At 37.6% G+C, this 14,705-nt stretch overlaps 1 protein-coding gene across 1 annotated transcript in view; it reads left to right on the forward strand.

Annotated features, from left to right (window-relative positions):
- LOC108728114 (neurotrimin) overlaps window positions 1–14,705 on the forward strand; it is a 62,210-nt gene that overhangs the window by 44,003 nt on the left and 3,502 nt on the right. The gene's annotated exons all lie outside the window — the stretch shown is intronic.

Below are 14,705 nucleotides of genomic sequence, written 5' to 3' on the forward strand. Positions count from 1 at the left end.
CGACATTGGAGAGGCGAACGCCGATCTCATTTACATTATCGCTGGAGGTCTAAGTGCACGCATAATTTATGCAGCCTGGCATTCGCGAGCCTTCTCGTTTTAAGTGTGCAAAAAGTTCGAGCTGCATCTTGGAGATGCCCGCAATTATGTAGATATCGCGCAACTTGACAAAGCTAATTAACGATCTCATCGAGGCGCGTTACGTCACTCACGCTAATCGTCAGTTCACACGAGCTTATGACCCGAGCTATTTTTAATCATCCGTTAGTTTTAACAGTGACACATATTCCTGAAACATTTTTTAATTGATTAGTTCGAAACATTAAAAAGTAAAACAATTTTTTCAATTCGACAGAATAGTAATTCGCTTAATTTATGACCTTAAAAACTAATTTGTAATATATAGAAAGCGTTTCATTTACGTATATCCTGTTCTGGAAATTATCGGGAAATAATTAATTAGAAAAAAATAGAAAATTCTTGCTAAAATTGTTTATCTTAAAATATTAATAAAAGAAAATTAATTCATTCTATACTGTCATTCCAAGGGATGATGAATATCGATCTTCTTAAGCAGCTGCCAAAATTTTGCGTTGGCGGAGTCCCTTCGAGCGGAACAACATGGGTACGCGTCTGGCGTGCGAGGGTTGTCTCTCCCTGTTCCTTTGTTACGAATTCTATCGTTCCTAATAATAGACCCTCTGCCGAGTCGCGGGTCTCGCATGGAGCGGGTGTTAAAAACGCAGGCAGTTTCCGTCCTTGTACAACACAGTATGCACAAACAGTGAGGGGGAGGGAGGAAGGGAGATTGTTGGCACGCGGGCAAAACGCAGCCGCACGTAGAAACGAGAAAAGCGACGATGAAAGGACCCTGTTGTTCGTATCGTCCCACATTTTCGACTGTCGTTTTCGCAATCATTTCGTGACTCGTGTATACATTGCGGTTCTAACGTCTTTTTCCCCTATTCGTAAACGCGGATTAATTAATACGATATTACCCGGCTTATTGTTTATTCGTAAATGTGTTTTTCATTCATTTGGAGGCAATATAATTTGTAACCCATTTCATAGAAACTCCAGCTATCCGCGTGCCATTCATTCCTTTCTTTCAATTAATCTCGCTTCTTGCATTTTGTTTGTCGCATCTGCAAAATTATGAATTAAAATTATGGTACTTTTTTTCCTTGATGTGTGTCATATTTTTGTAATAGAGTTGCGATATTTTAAAATTGAAGTATTTCTTTAACCTTCTAGGAATGGCATTGTCTTGTCATTAAAAAATAATTTTTTACTGCTTTTACTAAAAAATGATTTATAAATCAAAAATATGTCGATATTTACATTATCGATGTATGTATACTGAAGTATAGCTCTTTTGATGGATAGAAGTATTGTACTATATTTCAGTGTTCAATGCTATATACATTTCCATTATCAATTCTTAGAATATAACTAATTTGCACAGATCTTGAATTTATCTGAAATTTAATTTTAAAATGAACGTTTGCAAATTTGTAACACTTGCTCTTAAGTGGTTAATGTAGATACTGCATTAACGTGGTTACCCAATATTTTGATTGCATAGAATGATTGCATAGAGCAATTAGGCGCAATGGCTTTATCGCTGATACCGATCGCGCTTATCCTTGCGCTTATAAGCCGAGTTAGCGGATAATTAGAACAATGAGTGGCGGTTGATCGTTGGTCGCGACTAAATTTAGTGCAAGTCATTAAGCCACCATGTAAATCAGTCGGGCCTGTTGCTTCGTTACTTGCCCGGGCCGATGACCTCGGTGCGGCACGCAACTAGGAACAGCGAAATTAACCGCCAGAACAACATACAGTCGACCGTCCATCCCGATATAGCCGACGTATTACGCGAGCCCTTCCTCTGTCTCACGTAAAGTCGCACTTCTGCCAAGTTTCATTCTCGCCACGTGGTACTTGATTTTCCTATTAGTAGAATGTACGAGCGCGACATCAGCTTGGACGCAAACCGAACGACCCACGATGAAAACTTCTGACAAGCGTCACATCTTCAAGTTTGTATGCTTCTTAAGTGCCGTAAATTGACGGGCGATTAATGAGATTTTAGAATATATATAACATTATCTTTTTCAATATAAGACGACGAACGTGTTAGTGATGATGATATCTTCGAAGGCGTTGAAAGAATCCAGATTACAGTCGCATTCAAATAGATTTATTCTCGGACAGAGAGAACATTTTGCTGAAAGATTTAAAATTTTGCTCGATTTAGATCTGAAAATAATCTTATTTTATCGTTAAAATTAATTTGTTGAAAACTGGTTGCTAGAATATTAAAATGATTTGCAACGTTTCTCATATTTTTGTAGCTTTTAACGTAATTATGATTGTGATACAATTTTGATGGTCCAAAATTATTTTCAGATCTATGTATATCCGATAAAATTTTAGATTTTCAGTGAATCGTTCTTTCTATATTTGTATACAGCCATTTTTATCTTATTGCAAAATTTTTTCTTTATTGTAGTTTTAAAAATTATTTTCACTAGAGCGCAATATTACTCATCATTTTAGATGTTAATTCTACAATTTGTCGACTTACTAAACTTACTAACGCAAACAGACGTTTCGAGAAACAGTACTAGACGCGCAAGCGGAGTCGCTAATGATTATGCGAGACGCACAACTTGTGAGAGGCGCGAGTCGCGCTTTCATTTAAATAATTCCGTCAACGAGTCACTTCAATTTGTCCACTCAGCTTGATGTCCCGCTAAACAGTCGTAAGCGTGCCAAAGATTCAGAGGCAGGAAACGGCTCATTTTCGTATATAAGCGTTGAGCTCTAAAGATTCCATGAGACTTTCTCTCTCGGATAATTGCGATACTGTACTTTCTTGTTCTTTCTCTCATTTCATTCAACGTTCTCAGTAAACTGATAGAAATTATCTCCATCATTACTTCATGCGCGATAATGTCTTGTTTAATGTGTGCGTTTGATTCACTAAAGTTCGCCGCCGCCACCGCCTCTTCTGTCGCTTTCCGTTTGAATTTTTTTTTTTTTTGCTAAATACCATTTAGCGAAAAACCACTCGGTTACGTCAACATCCAGTACGATGCGGCCTGGCTCATTCCTCGGTCGAAACTTCGTCGAAAACTTTGGCATTAAAAGGCGAGCAAACATTTACTATCCGTTTCAAGTCCACTTCATCATCGCTGTATCATCATTTCTCATAGAGTTAGAAAAAAAAAGAGAAAAGATTGTCAAATTCCTCATGGAGGTTAGCCGAGGATTCAAGTACGCTCCGCCTTTCACCTTCCGTGGCATTATTATTCTGTTGCAAGAGCTGCTTCTCAACAAGGGAGAGGAAGAGACGAGTTTACCGAAGCCCGGTAGCAACCGCGGACGCGGTTAACTTAGCTCCAAGAAACTTAGCTCCTCGGTAGCGTCAGCATTCGCCTTTTTTGCCCACGCGAGAGTGATCCCGCGTCTTGACCCTCATTTATAATAATGACGTAATTATCCCGCGGTCCCACAAACGTGTTAGCTACCGAAACCAAGCGAAAGCGTTCCGACGTATTCGTATATATTCAAATGAATTAATTAATGGCTGGGATATGGTATTTAAGAACCACGAATAATAAATAAATTGTATGAATAATAAATAAATAAATTGTATGAATATTAATTCGAGATTTATTAATTTTTTATTAATACAAGAACACATTTGCCATTACGATTGATGTTCTCATTGAATGATATACAAAAGTATTTTTAAATATAATAATAATAGTAATATGATTGATGAAAGCCAACTCTTGGAACAAAAATTGTTATATAATTAATTTCAGAGTCGTCTTTTCCACTTTACTGTATTAATATTTGATGAGCTCGTTAACATTTTTTATAAGTGATATCCGGCGTGATTTATATTCTTCGATGAAAGGCGCAATATAATTTTTCATTCGTAACTCTTTCGATTCGGAGGGATTCTGAACGACACTTTGTATCGAGCGGGACAACGATCTCCATTGAGACAGAGACGAGTTCTGAACGACGAACATATTAGGAAACAATATAATCCTTGAATGCATCTGCGGCGCCCGGGTGAATGAGGCTGAAAACGGGTGGGTGCATCCTCGGCATGTAAATGCGAACGACAACAATGGAGCCTCGCGTAAGCACAACCGGTTGCGTAACCGGAAGAGAGTTGTACTAGGCGGCGAGTAAATTATGCGTTCGACTACGCCGCGAGGGTGATTTATAACGGTCTGCGGTACGCCACGTGAACAAAGAGCCATCGAGAGATCTTCTCTTACGAAGGAATGCAAAAACAAGTACCATTGTTGAACCGAATACCAATAATATAAATTAAGGGGATGCTGGAGTAAGGAGATGCCACTTGTATTACCGATAAAACCAGCGTTTTTGACGTTTTTGTTCCTGTCGAATTTTTTCGTAGTGGTTTCACAGAATAAAAATTCCTCCCCCCCCCCCACGATTAAAATGTATTTGTCGCTGTTGTATTTTATGTTCAAAGCTGGAAAAAATAAAAAATTACAGGTTTCTTTATCCATTTTACCTTCAACGTTAGTCGCCATACTGAGAATTCAGAGATTTATATCGATCTGTAAAATCCCGACAATTTGGCCACTCCAGCATCCCCTGCTTAAGCGAACGATCCACGTATGGAACTAAATCGAAGATCCAATCTCTAATTACTAGTTTATTATTTAAAAACTCACACGTAGATCAATTGACAGATATTTTATTTTGAATTTTTTGTTTTTATTTTTTCAGATTTTTATGTAAACAAAAATTAGGAAAAATTAGGAAAAGAAAAACAGGTCTTTTCAAACTTCAATGGACTATTTCTATTGCGAGATCGCTTGCAGAGCATCCCCTTCGCCTAACGGCATTCGATAATACATAACGACTATCTGTGTAATAAGTATCCTCAGTGAGATCTCAAAGTGCGATATGAAGAGACCTCGGGGTGTAGTATGGACGGTAATGTCGTTGCCTTCGATAATCTGTAGGACGAAGGTGTTCTCGAAACGAAGGCCAGATCCGACGCGCGGGAAAGGTCAATGTTAGTATGCGATATCATAAATCGATCGAATCACGCGATGGTATTTCCTTGGCTCGAGTGTCGCTTGGCCGTGTGTCACGTAAAGTGGACTGACTAGTATAATCGAAAGTATAATAGTATGCAACCCAGCATAAGACACTTTAGCATTAAAGGTTTGTGCGCCGGGCCTTTAATAATACCCGTTTTTCTAAACCGATTATCATTTTCTCGCTCAATCTATTATAACGGTGTAATGTCGATCGCCTGGATGAAACCTAAATGCACCTAGATACAGTGGATGCGATATGAAGGTCAATAAAATTGTTTACGACCGCCGCTGTTCTCCTCGAGAGAGCGGAATGGTTGACTTTCCAGTAAGGCCCGTTTTTCCATATACGAAACTCGACAAACTGGTCCAACGAAGTCTTCGTAGAAATGATTGCATCGCGCGGCAAGTATAAATTTAAAGAACTCGCTGATGTCTTTTTCTTCTTGCAATGAAGTCTTACAACGCTCCATACGGAAGTGCTTGATATAGTTGTCACAATCGATTTTTGTAGGTACTTCATCGTATAAAGTTTCGAAAGAATTCGATCAATTATTTTTATATCCCAATAAGATAAATTAGATACGTCATATTAGACGCGTCTAATGACGCATCTAATTTATCTGATTTATCTTTATTAAAATATAAGTTTTACAGAAACCGATCTGTATAGAAAAAATGTATATAATCTCAGACATCTTTCTTGGTCCAGTGACTGCAATCTACGATCCCGCGTCTCTGAATGCCGACGGCTGACTGATCAATTAATGCGGTCCATGACACAGCGATGGTCAGCACAATGCACAACGGTGCATCGATCTGTGCAGTGTCAAGGACCGAGTCGTTATCTGGACGAGTCACGACATGGCGTTTTCATCAGGGATTTACGGGAATCCCTCCTCCGTCGAGTATCCTCGTCGTGTGATTTACTGAGGACCGTCGAAAAGTAGGTCAACCGTGACTAACGGTGGGTCTTATATTGTGCCCCGGTGCGGTTCGATTTGCATCGAATCCTCCTCTGTATCGAGAGGAAACGCGTGTAACGTATTTACGGCCCATTAGAATCCATCGCGATCTCTTAGCGCGAACGTGATTATAGCTCGCGCGAGCGTAATTACTCGAATCGGATATCTCTGTGTAATGATCTAATCTAGACCGGCATCCGTTTGCGATTAATAACGGTCGGACGATTTTCATGTATACAGGTGATTGCGCACCAACTGTATAATAGAAAGAGTGAAAACCATCAATCTATCGCGATTGCGGGGTAAACGAAATAAATACATATTTCCCCGCGAAGGGGAACATTAGCACGGCGAATGAGCAACGTGAATGGGCAAATGTCGCGTTCACAGAAAGGTGAAAGGAGGAAAGGGGAACATCGGCGAGAAAATTATTACAGACGTAAACGGGCGTTGTGCCCATCTCATTCCACTAATTGTGACGGTAATGACGACTGCGCGGTAATTAAGGATGTCTAAGTCGAGGAACGTCGGCTTGGAGAATGACATCATCTAATAGTAGCGTGACAGTGGGCCACGTGACGCGATCGAACGATGCGTACCCCGCGACAAATAAGGACCAGCTGAAGAAGAAGGATACTCACGATTGAGTCAGGTGTGCCAAGTTACTCGATAAATTGAACGTTTTGAACGAAGGTGTATTTCGCGGCCGGTCGAGCGTTATACGCTTAGCTTATCATCGGTAGACGCAATTATCATGCTTTAAGGTCGGACCTGCTGCACGCACGGGCGCATTAGAATGAGTGTATTTTCTCACCGTTCTTATCTTGTCGTCTATTTAAATCGATGTTAGAGCCTTATCATTTAACGGACTTTACGATGCGCGTTTGCTTATATGTAACATCGGAGCGCGGAATCTAAGAGCTTCAGTTCACGTAGTTTTCTTTTCTTTTGCTTTCAGTGATTGCCATACGGACGCCTAGACGTAACAATTTGATAATTGATGAAACCTTGGTGATTGTGTGTTGATTAGGAGGTAGTTAACACACATTTCCCGCGAAAACCGCGTTAATTGCGGTCTTGCGTAATTTGCGAGCGAAATAAGACAGTTGATTTATAATGCGTGGGAGATGTCCCGAGTAAAATTTATCGTGTATTTAATAGGTATATTCTAAGAATAATTCAACTTGACCTCGCTTCGCGATGAAACAATCATTAACGAATGACATCTGGACAAACGTCGCTAATGTTTTAAGCGCAACTGTGGTGTGTCTTTTTACAATAAAAGTGTGACCCAAAAAATCGCCCGTTTTAGGTCTTCAATTTTGGGACTGAACGTCCAAAAATTGAGAACGTAAAATATCATCTTTCTAGGTTACTTGAGTCCATATTTCGAATCGAATTTCGACATATACGTTCCCGCGATTGCTGCCGATTTTTAGCAAGAATGCAACCAATTCTTTCTTTGTCAGGTCATCGCATTTATACATCGATGTGAAATAATGAATACTTCGGATTGAGTTTTGGTGGACATTATTTCGTTGTGTCATGCAATCCGATACGGTGGGCGGAGAAATGTGAGGTATCCTTTTCTTGCGACATATTCTTTTATTTGTACCGACGGTAATGAAGGAGATAACACTATTACGGCGCGTCGGCGGCGATACATTCCTTTACTTAAAGCGAATGCATTCAACGGATTATTAATTATACGTTGCATTATTTACAGTGCACTTTACTTGAAAAACATTTAACGTGCTAATTGATGTTTGAGAAAGCGTAGGTTTTTAATGACGGGAGTAATTATAAATAATAAAAAAAAGCAGACAGCACGCAGAGACAACGTTCTTAATTCAATATTTTATGAAACGAGGCTGTAATATTTTTATAAGAAAAGATTGCTATTTCAAACTTACTGGAAAAAGTCGAGCGATAGAAAATTGTGAAGTAAAATAATGTAAATATTCGAAAGCTGCATATTTTCTTGCAAATGCATTATGGTCGATCCTGCTTGTTCACGCCCAGCCCAGAGGAAGATTAATGTTATTCACAGCAACATCTCGTGTTCTTGATACCCAAAACGATCCAGTCATGCGCGATTTAACATGGTCATCTTTCTTTCTCTATGAGCTGACTCACTATTTAACGGCCTTTTAAACTACCTACGATATACAGCATCGAGCTTTCTCGAGAAGACCCTCGATAAGATGAAGGAACAAATAGGACTAATAATATTATTTCTACCAATGATGGAAATTATCCATATATCTTGTAGAGCAGAAGGTACTAAATGAAACCAATAAATTATCATAAGATGACTATAAAAAGAGATCGAATTTAAAGTCGGCGATTTGAGAAAACCGTGACGATCAATAATAATGGACAGTAACCTAAATAATTTAAAGAAGTCTGAAAGAGACAATTATAGTTTCGAGAAGAATTCTGTGATAATGTAATTAGTAATAAGACGAGAATTTTGAGATCCGTGTCTACATTTTCAATACGTGATTAACCGCGTGATTCTTAGAAACGTCGCTTTCCAAACAAGGGAAAGTATTGGTAGGCAGTGATGTGCGTGCGCTAGGGCTTGAGCTTCTGCGTGACGAGACTACAGGATCGCTACCGTACTGCGAATCAGGTTCATTGTGCTGTCAAGACAAAGATTCACCACGGAAATCATTAGACGATTCGTTTGTTGTAATTACAACGTTATTAGCTTTACAATCACTAGAGAATTGTCTGCTGGAATAACGTTTTATACTTTTTTTTATTATTACGCTCGTCATTTCCGATCAAACTTCTCAGAATGTCATTACTTTCGTACGTAGTGTAAGTCGTATATAGTCTCCAAAATAGGCGGCGGTTCTCGAGCAGGTCCGATGAAAGACGGTTTCTGAACTGCTTAGAATGCACTAGTTCTAAAGCGCGTGAGCTGAGTCTAAATCAGGCTCTTCTGAACTCGATAAAAGTCCTGCTTGTATATACGGCTGTTCAGATGCTCCTTTCGCTATGCTTAGATAAACGTGTTTTTGAGACATTCAAATGAGGATAAAATCGTTGCATCCAAATTTTTCTAATAAAAAAATTAAATTTCGATGAGATTTTTTCATGTTATTCATATCAGAGTTATAGGTATAGGATGAGTGCAAAAATTCGTGCCCGATTTATTATTCAACGTTCAAACAGTTACAATTTTGTTAAAAATGAACGAAATTTAAATTAAAAAAAAAAGGGTTTTAAAGCTTGAAATCTCTATTTTCGAACGATTACTATATTTTTTTTAATTTATGTGAGTTTTATAATTTTTAAATATAGAAAACTACGAGTTAAACAAAACAGGAAAGTTTTTCTTCATTTTGTGGGCCTGTCACATGTCCAAAAAAGATTTGCAAAAATTTTTAATGTAAAAGCTTAAAGTTTTCCCTATAAAATCGTTTTAAAAAATGTTCCTACAATTTTTTGTTACTGAGTTGTTGCGAATTAAATAAAAAGAATATTTTGACTTTGATTGCTCATAACATGAGATAATTCTGTCAAAACCCCATTACAATTTAAAAAAACAGATTCTTAAATTCTCTCATCAGATAGAGTGAGATTTAGATTTTATTTTATTTTTAACAAAAATAGTAGCAGCTGTTTGAATTTTGAATAATAAATTAGACACGAATTTTTGCACTCACCCAATACATATTATTTATTCATTTGAAATATTAACATTTCAGTTTCAGTTTACTATTCAAATCCAACAAATCAAATTGGCACGCAATTTATAAAAAACTGAAAAATAATATATAATATAAATAAATAATATATATAATATATTTGTAACGTATAGATATTATTAAGCATCCATATCCGCTTTGACCAAAAATATGATTATTTTTTAAAATTGATTTATTCTTATCAATTCAATTCCTATTTATAACTATTAATTTTAATAATAAAAAAAATATTTAACAAATCGTATGTCTCAATTAATTTCGATCATATTGATTATATTGAAGCATTCAAATTTTTTAGCTACAGATTTTGTGTAAGATTTTCAATATTTTTCTGTTACATTCTCTTGAACGCGTGGTTCGTTCTTATACATTTTGCTGTCACCGACGATGGTACGGAGGGTTTCATGACTGCGGCGATGGCGGAGCATCTGCCTACGTTATCTTCCCGCTTGGCACGTAGCCAGTTCCGAATGTCGTCCCTTTTCGCTATTTCTCCCAACGGGCGTTATAGCCGCGTGTGGTTATTTTCACCAATCTCGTGGTGGCGAACTGGACCCGTGAGACCGGTCGCGACAATAACGGATTATTCTAAATTGTACGTGCTGGAGATTGCGCAACTCTTTTTCTCTCTCTCTCTCTCTCTCTTCGACGATGATATTCTCTCTTCGGAAGACACTAACGCAATTCATTAGGGCTAGGGGAAGAAAAAAGAAAACGTTCGCATCGCGGAAACTGAGACGTAAGTCATTTCTAGAGGCTGAGAGAGTTTCGGTTTTATTGGAACGGAGTCGTTCACCTGTTCGACCGCGTCTGACTGCATCCGAATGTAGATAATGAAACGCATGAATATGAATGATAGTCTTATGGTAATCAGTATTAAATAATTAGATTGTGTTACCAGATATCTTTCATAATCCTGAATCTATTCTTGTAAAGATAATATTTACATATGATATAAATATTATGATTCAAAATGATGTATAAATCAGGTCATGGTGTACAATTAGAAATCTCACTACAGTTTTATATAAATTATACTTTCCTTTTTAGAATATATATCTCCTTTTTCAATCAAAATTTTATTATACTTGTTTGTATATAGTGTAAGATAATAAATCCAATTTTAGATTCCTTAAAATTCTTTTCGTTATTATCATTTAAAAAAGAAATAAATAATAAATCTTAGAATAATGATAGGTAACATTAATAATAATTACAGATAGTTTTTTATATACGCATTTGAATTTATTAGAATCTGAAGAAAAAACTGTTGTTGTTTGGAATTGATTCGAAGTACAAACGCCAAGACATTCAAAAGACTCAACGAGTCAATTCGGCCAATGGCACTCCCCGTTTTGTTATATACGTTGCACCGTGTTGCACATTCCGTCGACGTCGTCGTCCACACCACGTCTCCCCTTCGTGGTATTCGAACGCATGCGTGTGCGCCGTCTTGGGGGCCCTCCTCGGGGGGATAAGAGTGCGTGCCTCCCGACAATAATAACCATTAAGTCGTGAGAGAATGCGGGGGCTGACGTCACCCATTCAACAATCGTGTACCTATCGAACGCTGTCAAACGCAGTCATCGCGAGTGTACTCTACGTTAACGCGATGTTTTTTCTCCTCCTCGACACGTATAACTTGATTGTCAACGTCCTTAAAAGAATCAGCGAAGATGATATCGATATTTTCTATCAGGAAAATAAGAGACACATTTCAATATTTTATATCACCTGCTCGTAAAAGCATTTATCGAAAAAAGACCGCAAACGTGATTAATGGTATAAAATAAACTAATAGCTAAAATAAGACAAACGTTTTTATTTTGTATCTTACGTTCATCCTATCGCGTCTAATTGTTGTAAATTATCGTTGGATTTCAGAAAGGAAACTTTAGTCTCTAAGAAGCTCAGAACATAGCCTTCGACTCGCGGAATGTTGGCACAGACTTGCCAAGTCTACTTCCGGGGTGAAGCAAAGCAGCAGCTCTTTTAAGAACAATGCCTCTCTTGTAGAATCTGAACTTGTGTCAAGAATTTCGTATCTTCCACCCTCTATGCTCAGTGCCACTTTCCCACGAAAGGGAAGTGAGACTTGCCGGAACAAACAAAGACATGGTTAGCCAACGCGAGGGGAAAAGACGCGATCGATAAAAGGAACTCCGAGATCGTTAAGACGTTTCCTTTAGCACCCCATGTGCTACCAGACTCTGTCTTTCTCGGTAACCGACGAATGATTACGAAATACACATGTGTGTCTTGAGATTTTTCTGATCGCGAACCGATAAAAAATCTTCCTAAAATGTATTTATGGTTACAGAAATATTAAAATAAGAAAAAATAGGTCTTTATCGATTCTTATTAATTTTTTATATGTTAGTTTATATTTGTGCCCCTTAGTTGACAAGTGGCACTAACTAAGGGGCTCATTTATTCCTTTTCTTTTTAAACAAATGTATCTTTATTTGGTATCAAACTCGAAATTGTGAGAGATTTCGTTGTATCTTGTAACTTTAGGATTTTTGTTTGCATCTTTTACGTGGAATCCGAATGGCTGCAGCTGCCCAGGAATCTTGTAAACGGAAGTCAACTACGATCCAATGAACCCGCTCGATTCTCCTCCTCCTCGTCGACGAAGAGGAGTTATTTCTGACGCTCACACCCCGCGCGAAACGGATTGCTCTTTTCGCTGTAACGCTAACCGCGGATGCACCCTGACATTTTCGCGACGCGAGGAATGTTTTCCGCGCTTCTCGATGTCAATAATTTACGGTTACACCGTTGATTTGTGAAGTAAAACCCGACAGACTGTCTACGCCCAGCCTCGTCTTGTCCTCATTGTTATTGGAACGCACGTGAGGACACCGCGGCAGGATGACGTGTCCTGCAGAAGCAACATGACCAAGGTTTATCCCGTCCTTTTTTCGGGTATGCTGTCATTATATGACATCAGCGGTGAATAGCGCGCCCGCGATGCAAATTAGATTTGTGGTTTTTAACACATCCACTACTCCTCGCGGATCACGTCGGCATTACTCAAATCACGAGGAAATGCTGATGAGACCAGCTGTGGTAAACACAGGGACTTTTTTATTTCGCAATTCCATGAGTCATTGCATTTTTACATTGATTTACGATAAAAAATCTTGACTCTCTCTAATTCTGACATACGAATGTATGCCAGAACTACTGATTACACTTTTCATCCAACTGCAAACTTTAAAAATTCAAAGATTTATTTTTGACAAATTATCACAGAATATTTCTCTTTTTAATTAAAAACGCTCTTTAATACGATTTTATTTTTTATATTAATTCCAGTTGTTACTTTAATACAAAGAGAGAAAATAAGGAGAAAGGTAGTTTCGTAAGATTCATGGTTTCGATGCAATTTTGTGATTTCTTATGAAGGCATATTTCAAAGTAATAAACTTACTCTCTCGCAGGAAATAAGGTATGGAAGATAAATTAGAGGGATAGGTTAAAAACGCAAATCTTAGCGGGACCATCAATGGCAAACCACACCTTAATGTATTTCGTATACCTGATCAATTTAAATCATTGTGCCGTTCCTTCGATCAATGTTCTCAATCTCACCTTTCAATTAAGATCGACTACGTTCCAATATTCTACTTCGAGTTTAATAAACATTTCAAAATCACAATTAACTGCTACGGTAAACGTGTAACAATTTTAGTAAAATAAAAGCTTGATTTTCAGTAATAAGAATTTTCTATATTATTTTATTAAAATGAAAGGAATGCATGATATATATGCAGATAGATAAATATACAGCACAATGAAAAGAAAATTATTTTACGAATGACCATTGCGAGATTTTTTTGAAAATAAAGTAGGTAGACACATTGCGAGTGACATACATATTCGTTGATGCGCATCGCAAAGTGAATATAAACTATGAACGCAATGTTCCACGACATTAGACTGACTGAAAGAGTGCGTGGATGCCTACGAAGCTACGCATAGATTGAGCAATGGGACATCGTGGCGCCTATTCACGTGTATAGACATAGTCTTTGCTAAGGGAATCCCAAGTGGATTTATGGGGATGGGAGCTGCAATCTAACTGGAGCACAGGGGTGCTGGCATGTAGTAGTCAGCCATTAATCTAGATTCATGGACTTCTTCCCGCGTAATCGCTGCACATCTTTCATATTCATTTTTCTGAGGTAAAATATGCAACTATTTTTCAATATCAAAATACAAAGAGAAATAATTATTTCTCTTAAATAAGTATGTTTAATGTCGGGCATATTTATTATTATTAAATTATATTTATTTCACTTTTTGCAATATTGTCTTCATTCCATTGAAGCTTTAAAGAATACGAATGCTCACTTAATGTGCTTTTTGTTAGTTTATCTTTAACAATATAATTTAGAGATTTATTTTATAAATTTAATAGAGAGAGAAATATGAATAGAAGGTAAGATAAAAAATGTAACAAAATTGAATAATATTCTAACATAATTCATACACAATTTACCACATTTTACTTTACTACAGCACTTACTAATCGATTCCAATCACGACGGACGACGATCTAACGATCTTAATTCGCATAATTACCGGATGCTTCTTACCATTTATACGACTCACAATCAGCTCACCTGATTGTGAATCAGGTTCGACCCATTTTTTCCTCATACATAGGGTGTGGTTTACATTGGTTAAAATTGAACAACGTATATGCCTGGGTATAGAAACATCATGACCTATGAAAAAACGAGGTAAACTGATAGCGAACACGCAAAGAGCTTTCTTTGGTCGGTTTAATCGCGATTTCTGCTTCGCATCTCTGATGAGAAGTCGGCAATATCATTGCTGAAAAAGGGATGATGCTGAGGGAAATATTATTGGAAAACCGTGTTTGCTTGTGTCCCGCATTTATGCTCCGT

The sequence above is a fragment of the Mycetomoellerius zeteki genome, unplaced genomic scaffold, assembly GCF_001594055.1.
Source record: "Mycetomoellerius zeteki isolate Tzet28-1 unplaced genomic scaffold, Tzet1.0 scaffold58, whole genome shotgun sequence".
NCBI classification, from domain to species: domain Eukaryota; kingdom Metazoa; phylum Arthropoda; class Insecta; order Hymenoptera; family Formicidae; genus Mycetomoellerius; species Mycetomoellerius zeteki.